The sequence below is a fragment of the Hetaerina americana genome, unplaced genomic scaffold (genome assembly GCF_022747635.1).
Source record: "Hetaerina americana unplaced genomic scaffold, ioHetAmer1.1.p SCAF_79, whole genome shotgun sequence".
In the NCBI taxonomy this organism is placed as follows: domain Eukaryota; kingdom Metazoa; phylum Arthropoda; class Insecta; order Odonata; family Calopterygidae; genus Hetaerina; species Hetaerina americana.
In genome coordinates this window covers 857,994-866,950 of record NW_027287416.1, presented here as the reverse complement: position 1 = coordinate 866,950, position 8,957 = coordinate 857,994, and positions in this window count along the sequence as shown.

The window sequence follows — 8,957 nt, the reverse complement described above, 5'->3', positions numbered from 1 at the left end:
GAGTGCCTTTTTTACAAGTTTTATGAGTTCAAATATTAATTTATCACCCACGCTATTCCCATCAAACCTCCAGAACGATGGTAAAGCGAGAGTATTTGAATGAATGTGTATAGCGACTCCATTGTTCCATATTGGGTAGCTTACCTTAAGCACTATCACTTTATATTTATCATAATCACGTTCATTTACATGACGTAATATGGGTAATGATACCTGCTACGATTTGTAGTGGGTGCTCTTGGTGCAATCTTCTTCGCTTCTTAATCTTCAGATGGGCAATTTCTTTGTCTCACTCAATTCTTTTGTTATCTATTGATTGGATTTTTTTCTCTAGCCATCTTCAAAGCAATAAATCTGTCTTAGGTATGCTTTCGTAACAAGGATTTGCATTGACATGGTTGTTACTCTCAGAACGATACATTCTCAAAAACTGGTTTGGAATACTTTATTACTATTATTTAATATATTACCGCAGAAAAAAAAACGGAATTCTTTGCCGCGATTGAACTCGAATGGCTGACTGGGATCCCTTCTAAGCTGTAATTTATTCTGCTGCTGTGTTTCCCGTGCATTCAGATTTCAACTCTTCTTTTCCAAGTTGAAATTTTCCTGCATAATTACTGGGTTCTGCTGCCTTATAATTAGTGATACGGGTGTACTGAACAGACCTATACCCTGAAATTAAGGGGTTAAAATAATTGACTCACGATGCTCAGACGGTCCACGCAATGAAACACACGAAGAGAAGCGATTCCAAAATTAGCCGTTGTGCTGCTTCTTAGTGCGCTATCTTTCTCAGTATCTGGCCTGCTGGTTGCCCTGATATTATGTCTCTCCTGGCGATCCTTTTTTTTTAATACGAACAGAAGCCTATGAAAATTCCATATGAGTTGTTTTGCTCGCATGTGAGGTGGAGAGTTCACGTATGACATGGTGCTACATTTTGCGGCACCATTCATCTCCATTTTGCCTAAATTGAGTTAGCCAAGGTTTCCGTTAAGTGATGAATGAGGAGGTACACGGAATAATGGAAAAGAAGCTATGACGGAGGAAATAGACGGACTAGACACACCTCAAGGCATATTTGATTTCTTTGTAATAAAGCGCGATGGATAAGAGTAGTAATGGTCCCGGGGCGACAAATACTTCGGGCAGAATGAATATAAATAGGAGTGTAACCAATCGGGAGTTGAAGAATTTTGAATTACCGCAAGAGGTTGCGGGATGTTGAAGGTCTTGACGGAACGTTCAAATGTTAAGCAAGTTGTTGTGGAAAAGATAAGCATTTCGGACATCATGGAGGAGGGATAACACTGGAAGGCAAATAAGGAACAACTGTAGGAAAAATATGTCATAGAAGTCAATGACAAATCATGTAATAATTTTCGAGGAGGGTTCAAAAAATATTTCCATCTCTAGGCCATCAAATGATAATAAGTGGCTCTGTCCAATCCAAAGGCTTTCAACCATCAATTGACGAATACAATTTTGGGCACATTGCCTCGTTCCGTGTCCAAATAAGGTTAAAATTATATTTCCAGTGGGTAAGCATCGTTGTTTTTAAGGTATATAATATTTACTCTTGGAGGGCATTCTTAATGTTTTGTCTTGACAATTCCTGCTCGATATGAATCTAAATACGAATCCTATAACAGATAAAAGATGGTTGTTCTTGCATTTTTGGAGATTCTTCAATTGAAATTGAGTAGCATGTGTATTTTGCAACTCTTTTCTAATTTTGCATACCGCGCATCACCTCCACGAATGCTTCGTTTTTAATCCCCCGGGAAATTTTTAATTTTCATTCTTTTTAAAAATGCCAAAACATCTTATTCCCAATCGCTGGAATTCCATGCCTCGTATATACCTCTAGTATTTAACACTGATAATAACGGATATCTTGATTTGGCAATCAATCCATCCGCTCGAAATTACTCAGGGGAAGTTATTCGCATCTGACGACCCAAACAGTGTCAGCCTTGTGAAGCGGAGATGAATTTCAGAGAATTTCCTATGCATATTTTATCGTTTCTGTTTGTCGGATTTTAACTATTTTAAAATCGATGTCAATTTAAAAATATTTTTCATTTATATACTTTTATTTACCCAATATTTAGTTTCCTATATATATTACAATAGATTTATGTTCATATTCTCTTCCATTAAACTGAATCATGGCACCTCTATTCTCGAACACAAAAACCACCCATTTGGAAAAGTATATTCACATTACCTATTGGACAATATGAAAAATGCGGCCATAAATATTCATGCCAGTTTCATGCATAAGCTCCCGGCAGAGGGGTGATCAGATTTTTCTGACTGCTATTCTCCCTTTTAGCGTTCTATGTAAGGATAAAACATAACGAATCGTAACCTTACGTCCCAAATTATCAATTGGATAAGATGATCAGCTCCCCGATCCGATGATCAGTATCTTATGACTCGTCGAAATTCTGGTGGCATATCGAGTTTCTTGGAAATAATTACTTTCGACAATAGCCAGGATATCGGAATAATAATGGGGGAGAATAGCACGGTTTCAATTGGATGTAATAAGGAATGCATGGGATCCAAAGATGGATATCTTTTAATCGTTTCAAAGGATGTTCTCTTGGCATTTACATTGAGATTCTTTCGTTATTTCCTCATTTTATGAACTGGAAAAAGGGATGTGGGTAATAAGATCTTTGTGTTCCATGTTTGAAAGGGGTACTGTAGACGATTTGGAATAGTACATTTATAGACTCGGTCGAATTCATATCATGTCCATCAGAGACCATTCATTGGAAATTGGTCTCCTGAAGTGGACTTTCCAAGATACCTTGCCTTAAATGTAGAGCAACAAGTCACAATACCAATATCCCGTCTGGAATTTCAATCTGTGGCCATTTGGTGTGACGCTCAATGCAATTTTCCAGAATCATGAGGCAGGCGCGACCGCGGGCTTCGCCTTTAAGTATCCTTTTTCCCCGAATGGCCCTTTCCACAGCCATGTGACATTGTCGTGCTCAATGGGTATCGTCCACTTGCTCGTAAGTCAACACTAAATCTGCTTTAGTACTGTGTATTTCTCTTCGTACATCAACTGCGTGTACCATTCGCCTCGAGGCAATATATTTTCTGGAGGAATGGAGAATTTAAGGAGAATATGCGGGTAATTGAAGAGTATTACTGATGCGGGGAGGACAGATTTTCGTCCTTTGTGCGAGTAAAACGGTTGGAATTGATCGACCACTACAATGGCAGCTCCAAATTTAGGGAGACATGAAAAATTCGGCTCTGCCCCTATCAAGAATTTCGTGATTTTGTAAATTTCACGTCGCTCCCCATGAAAATTTATGGTTACTGACTCATTCAATGGAACTGGAATACGGGTTTTCCAGTAGTGTTAATGCAAAGTTAGTGTTCATTAGTTTTGTATGCAAACCATCACCAAGCAATGTCACGCTTTTACAGTTTTCATGAGCTTATTTATTTGTTGCCGATTTGCGATTAATATATATTTGTTTGAAATTCAATTGAATAATAGAGCCATTGCCAGCCGGGCGGCTGGTAATCACTCCAAAATCGCTTATTACTTATCGACTGACTTGCTAACACATTCAGATAACTGTGGTGACGCGACAAGTAAGTCTGTTACTTTTAAATACTAATATCGAAGAATTGGTTAACTCAGCCGCCGTGACTACTTTGACTAGACGAGCGAACGATAAAATATATGGACAGAAGACCCATAAAGTAACAATCCGTCGAGATTGGGTCTCTATGTGGTGTGCAATGGTGTCATAGTGATAATTGCCTTATTAACATTCACTGCTCGAAGAAATATCTGTGAGGAAAAATCGATAGAAAGATTCAGCAATTTATATTGTTTTAAGTAGTCGGATTACGTTGTCTGATTGCTTTGTTTAAATGAGAAATTGCTTTCGTCACTAGTTGCATTGAAGCTAAGCTGAGAACAAGAGAGACGTTTTCACTTAACCTCGTGCAGCGAACAAAGTCTTTCACAATATTTCACATGCACGGACCTTTTTCCTGTGCTCGTACCAGCACCAAGATGCCCTCGCATTTTCCTCGCCTTCCCTAATCTCTAACGTCCTCGATCATTCTGCATCCTTCCATTATTTCCGCCTCTTGTCGACGTCCTCGTGCCTCTCAGCGTGTTTAATTTACCCTTTCTCGGACCCATGTCTTGCGGCCCACTTCTACAAAATAACTTCCTTCTTTAGGTAACTCTTGAGACATTATTTCTTCATAAAAACGAGGTTAACCCGAAGTTAATATTTATCTTCGATAATTTCCTTTAAAAAGAACTAAAAACTTGGATAGTCGGATAGCAAGAACAGGTTAGTAGTGCAGCATGGTTAAAATACCGGTCCAGAGGTGAAATATTCAACCCCTAGTAGATCGGAAACTTTACTTTTCTTATTCCTCGTGTGATATTTTCAGGAGAATTCGCTGCCTTCTCCGAGTTGCATTAAACTTGTTGGCAAAAGATTTGATTTGACTTCGCCGTATTTTTCTGATTCTTCTTAGTGCATGTTTGTAAACCCAAGGAGGATAGTTGGCTGTCGCAACCTGGTAAAACTTGAGTGGGAAAATTATAGAGCATCAAACGGTAAATATAATGCTTACATTTATTATTTCTAATAATGTTCCTATATAAATTTAATACGCATTCCTCAAAATTCAAATTAAACTCTTTTAATTGCATTGAGCATTATTTTGTATTTTAATAGAGTTGAACAAACCCCGTGAAGAAATTCTATAATATTAATTTTGTTGCTTTTCAAACGTGAGTAATGGCAAAAGACAATAAATAAAATAGTCATTTTTATTGACAGAATTTAGCTATTGTATTCACAAAAAGACGAAATATTTTGTTTTATTATCAAATCCCCTTAATTATTCATTGTTACTATAGAATTATGAATACGAATAGAATTTATGAATACGTATAGAATATATGAATACGTATATAATATGAATACATCAGAGATGAAATAACCTGGTATCAGCTATTCTACCTCCCTTATCACGTCACTATTGTTGGTGAAGTTAGGTTGTTCATAAATTAACATTCTCAAGAAATTCAAACAAGAGAAAAACTCAAAACAATTTTCATTCCAACGATAATACGCATGTTTGACCTCATAGTACGCACATTTTATGAACCAAATATTTTTGGGACATTTTTAGTCTCTCTTTTATCCTGCGTGTAGTGTTATGCCTTAAAGTTTTCTAGTCGAGCGTCGTTTACAAGTATTGTATTCCGTCAACCCTCTTTTTGGTACCGGCCCGGCCAAATTAAGGCAATCTTATGTACGTTCATGCCTGCCGCTCCTTCAAATGAATCCACCCATTTAGTTGGTACATTCTCTCTTTTATGTTCCATATCTTTTACAGGTGAGCAGAATTCTTACATGCGAGTATATTTACCATTGATGGGCTAAATGAATTATATATTATTAGTTTTCATGGCCTCCCGCTATAATTAGTGGACTTAGTGATCTTAAGGACAACTTGTATAAGCCTGTGACATTATTTGAGATTAATTTGACCAATGAACAAAGAAATTGAAATCGCTCCAGTGTAGGAATTAAATAGTAGTGAGAAAATTAGAATAAAGAGTTTTAGAGGAAAGCTGCTAATTAGGTATTCATAATGTGGGTTGGGTATTTTTCGGAAGCCCTAATTTTGACTTCTCAAAAGCATTCCATTTAGTCTCATATAATTGCCGTATATACGGTTTGCGTTATTGGTATTACACTATATGTCTAGTTTGACGAAAAGCATTGCCCTTTCCCGGGTTCAAATCCCGGCGGTGTTGAATATTTTTCAGTGGTATCTCGATCCCTACTTGAGGTGCTTTGTGGAGGGCACTTTGAGTAAGTCGTCCGTGAGATGGGGCGTAAAGCTGTTGACACCTTGGCGCATTTCGTAAAGAGTAGGCTAATGCCGACGCCGGGTTTCTCTCCACCCTTCATCCTTTCCTGTCCATTCCTAATGGCGCAAATAACCTCAGCTGTCGGTCGCCTCCCCTAAATACTACTACAAGTACTACTAGCATTGCCCTACTTTTGCTATGTTGACACTACTGAATTAGCGAGGGAATTATGAAGACCTCAACTAATATTGCTTGAACAGGGGGTCCAATAAGAAAAATATAACGCTTCAGGTCTGATATATTTGGATACCCGTTCTTACCTCGTCCAATTTGCCATTACAAGAAGAAAAGGTTAGCTACGCCATCAGTAATGCCAAGATAATCTAATTTTCATTGAAATCCTTCTTTCAAACACATCTCATTCACCTGAATTTACATGATGAGGGACGGTATCTTAGCACCCCATGCCAAGTCCCCGTACCGACTTGTAGATTGTAACGTCTATGTAGATGTACGTATGTAATACTAAGAGTCTGGGTCGCCGGCCGTGTTTAGGTACCAATTCTTTAATGCCTATTCAGGATTTCTCTAATTCCCTTTCTGTAATTTCCCGCTTCTTCGAGTTTTAATGATTCGTGGAGAATATTCAGAAAACCCCAATCTCCTTTGCTTACATTTCATTTAGGTGTGTTTATCCTGGACACTGGTCGCCACCTATACTTGGCTGATGGGTAGTTAGTTATAGCAGTATTCTCTTGCCAGCAGCCGCCAGACAACCCCTATCCTTCACCCCGCAACCTGTCGCTTCTTCTGTGAGGCTATGCTGTGTGAATCCGTGGTAGCGTCGTGACTCAAAGCGTGCTTGATCTTATTAGATAGTGAAAATAATTGCCGGAAGCTAGATTAGGAAGATAGATGTTGTATATTTACTGTTATAAGATATTTTTCTATGATTTGAAATAATGTCTAAGGTAGCTAATTTTACTTGGAATTAATTGCCTGGCTTAACATTTTATGAATGCTTTTGAGCGATTTTAATCTCAATTTTAAGGAGGCATTATTATCCGTAATAGTTGAGATGTATTGCATAAAAGTTGAAGTTTTTTGAGAGTCTTAAAATTTCATCGGTGATTATACAGTTATAGAATGTTCCAAGAGAATGTTGCTATTTATTTTCCACATCGTTAACTCACACTTTTACACTTGTGATACATGAATTAGAGCAATTGATTGATATTCAAGCCATCCCTATGTGCCGATTAGGAATGGAGTCTAGATTAATAGAAAGCGCAACATAGCCATATTGCTTATTAATATATCTAACCCTTGAAAACGGTATCCCACCTCAGGAAGAGATTCTTTCCCGGGCATTTAGAAATCACCCGTTGCCGAGATATTTTCATATTCATAAAACCTAGGCGGAGGTGGGTACCTGTCAAGCGTGGTGACGAAATACCGTCGCGTTGGTAACCCTGTCCACCCGCCTATTTCCCTTCCCTCCTTCCTACGTGTGTTCGCCTCATCTCCTTCTCCGCTCGTCTCCTCACCATGGGGATCGCGTTTCATACCCAGCCAAGCTTGCCTTCCCTTCCCTCTCCCCACACTGCTTGCCCCCGCCATAACACACACGCACTCCCCCACAAACCCCCACTTCTTGCTTGCTTTCGTGAACACAAGGAGCGAGGGGAACGGGTGAGGGATGAGGGAAAGGTGAAGGGGAAGAGAGTGTCTTCCGTTCCCCATTCCCCTGAGCAACAACGGCCACCATAGAAAACATAGAGGCGGCGGCGGTGGGCCCCACTAACCCCTCTCCAAACCCTCCGTCTCCCTCTTTCCCTTCCCCCAAGGGAACCACCTCCTCCTCTTTCTCCCTCCTTCCGTCTTTTATCCTCTCCAACGTCCCAAAAATTCCGCTGTAGTTCTTGAGCAGGTGAACTCCAAAGAATTGTCGTCTCCACGCCACAGGCGAGGAGGCCAACGGTCTCTGAAAATTAAAGGGATCGAGGGCCCCAAATATTAACCCCCCCCCCGGTTCGTACAATTACGAACGAGTACTTCATTAAAAGTTTTTGTTCAGCGTTACGCTTTTCTCCCTAAAAATAAATTTTCATGTATACTTTTGGAACCGTTGTGAGAGCCTTGTTAGGTCATGTAGACGTTAACATGGAATGAAACAAATGATGGTTTCCGGCGCAACTTTATGGAATCGATTCATATTAGAAATGAAACAATAGTAACTTTGTGATTCCACTGAAATTTTATTACGAGACGACCCGGGTTTCGATGTTCAACCAGAAGATGACGTTGAACGACGAAACCCGGGTCGTCTCGTATTAAATTTTCAGTGGGATCACAAAGTTACTATTGTTTAATATCAAATGAAATGAAACATTATTAACCTCAAAGGGGGAACATTGGTTCAAAAAGATGATAAACTTGACAACAATGGAAATGGGGTATTTACCTTAAAGAACAAGAAGATTACTAAAATTATGACTGCAGAAATCGTTATTGTTTTGCTATTGATGTATATCAACATAAAACCCCTCGATCCACCCAAAATGTGTGTGGCAGGGGTCGCAAGCCCGAGGGCTTAGCTTTTGTCTTAGTGGTGTATTTTTTTAATTTTTCCAATAATTAATTATTGATCTTTCAATCCAATTATATACAAATTCAATACTTGCCTTCAATTCGCAGTATTGGTTGAAAGGTACAAATAAAAACATGTGAAACCTCTCGTTGATAGGACCCCACAGTGAATGCCCCACTTACAAATTGCCTCGAAGTAATTATCCAGCACCGCAACCTCCTGAACCGCCCATAATAAAGTTACCTTGCAACCACCAATCATCTTGCGATTTCATATACGTTACCGGAGAAAATCAAGTCCGTTGAGATTTGTAAGTTCGGCCTCAAGGACAAAGTTATTTTAATCTGTGTGAAAAATAAAAATGCAATTTTTTTCCTTGCAAAATACCAAGAGTTAAGCAGAAGAAAATTAATGAAAACCTATTCTTAGATTAGAAACAATCCTAAATTTAAGATTCCATATCTTTCTTTTCTTCAC